The sequence below is a fragment of the Perkinsus marinus genome (assembly GCF_000006405.1).
Source record: "Perkinsus marinus ATCC 50983 genomic scaffold scf_1104296934368, whole genome shotgun sequence".
Taxonomy (NCBI): Eukaryota; Perkinsozoa; order Perkinsida; family Perkinsidae; genus Perkinsus; species Perkinsus marinus.
In genome coordinates this window covers 32,033-33,806 of record NW_003214825.1, presented here as the reverse complement: position 1 = coordinate 33,806, position 1,774 = coordinate 32,033, and positions in this window count along the sequence as shown.

Below are 1,774 nucleotides of genomic sequence, written 5' to 3'. Positions count from 1 at the left end.
AAGTGGTCCATCGTGGAATTGCTATCATGCGGCGAATGCTGACGAGAAGGGTGGTTAATGATAACTAAAAAATACGGTCGTGTTTCTCGCCTACGGATGAGTGATGCAACCAACAGGGATCAATGAAGGTCTTCCCAGAATCAGACCCATTCAATCGGTTGCCTCGGGTCAGCCGCACCTTGCGAATTCTCGGTTCGAAACTCATTGAGTGATTATCAGTGAGATGTCGATTTATCCCTTTGCTTATATTTCAACTCGACATCGGTCGTGTGGGGAATCAAGAGGTACTTGAGATTCTCAAGTTGAGAAGCGTCTCCGTATGCCTTTTTTGGTGATAGAACACGTGTAATCTCACCAGGAGAGGTTCTTGCGACGATCTAATGACCTCATCAGAGTTCCATGGTATTTTCTCGGCTTCGATCTAGACTAGTGACTCACTAGTAGTGAGCATTCGAGACTGCTTCTATGAAAGGAAATGCCGATCACATGTTACGTGGCTGCAGCTACTGGGTAGTCACGCCAGCCGTTTCGTCACGCACAATTCATCCAAAGAACTCCTTGGGCTACCGCCATATTGAACAACAACAGTCATCATCATAACAACAGTCAACATATAACAGCCAGCAAAATCCAGCTGCTAAGCTCAGATAATGGGAAAAAGGGGCGAGCTGCGGAGCAGGGAAACCGGTCAGCCACTTGAGTTGTACGCAACCGCAAGGCTGGCCGAGATGGCTGTATGCGTTATTCTTCACTGGTTTTCGGCCCTTCTTGCGGCTTGAGCTGACCTTCAGCCGCCTCGCGCGTCCAAGTTGAACCGTTCATTGAATGACGGCCATGATGATTCGACTCATCGAAAGTACTTCTTCGTTATGAAGCATATGCTTCTTCTATCCACATTGACACCAGGACAACCAGAGACGGGGCATGGGTGCTAACGATCCTAGTGTGGTCGTATATACTAGCAGTCATGATTGAGTCGCCGATTGACACTAAAAATAGTCGATGCGAGTGACTGTGGCAACGCAATCCCAGAGATGGATGCAGGCATCATATAATACTTGCGCAGCGCCCGACACGGTTGGCAAGAGTACTCTTACACGTAATAATCCTTTTACGCATATACATGTGTCCCGTAACTGGTGTAACACAAGGGGATCTTATGGGTTAGGGACGTACAGTGTAGACTGTCAGAAGCAATCGTACCGATCGTAAGGCGAAGGCAGGACTGTGTTTACGCGTGCAGTGTACTCAAGTACAGCGCACAGACGAACAAGTACGTATGCAGAAAATTGTCTACTGTACTCGGATGAAAGATGTTGACTAACATGGTCCTGTTGACGAGATCAGGACAGATCTGCTGGAGACAGCTCGAGCATCGATGAGACTACAAATGGAAATATTGACTGACCATACTGATGATGAAGAATAACGAAGGTTTTTATTGATGGGACTGAACGCTGGCAACGTTATTATCATAATGACAAGAAAAATGATGCTCATCTCTTGGACGTCTCTCGAAAGATGATGATCTTCTTCTTATAGTCGACATCCTTACCATCTTTCTTATATTTGATATCGACATCGACGAGACATTGGTAGATCCACCATACAAACTTCCCGTTGTAGGTAGCAATGGTTACCTCAAACGTTATAACGTAGTCTACACCTGGGGCTTTTTTATTCACTTCGGAAAACAAGCGTAAGACGCTCTTGCGTCTATACCTTCCCTTCCCAAGTCTAGTGTGGCAAAGCAGTAGTTTTATCTGACGCTCTA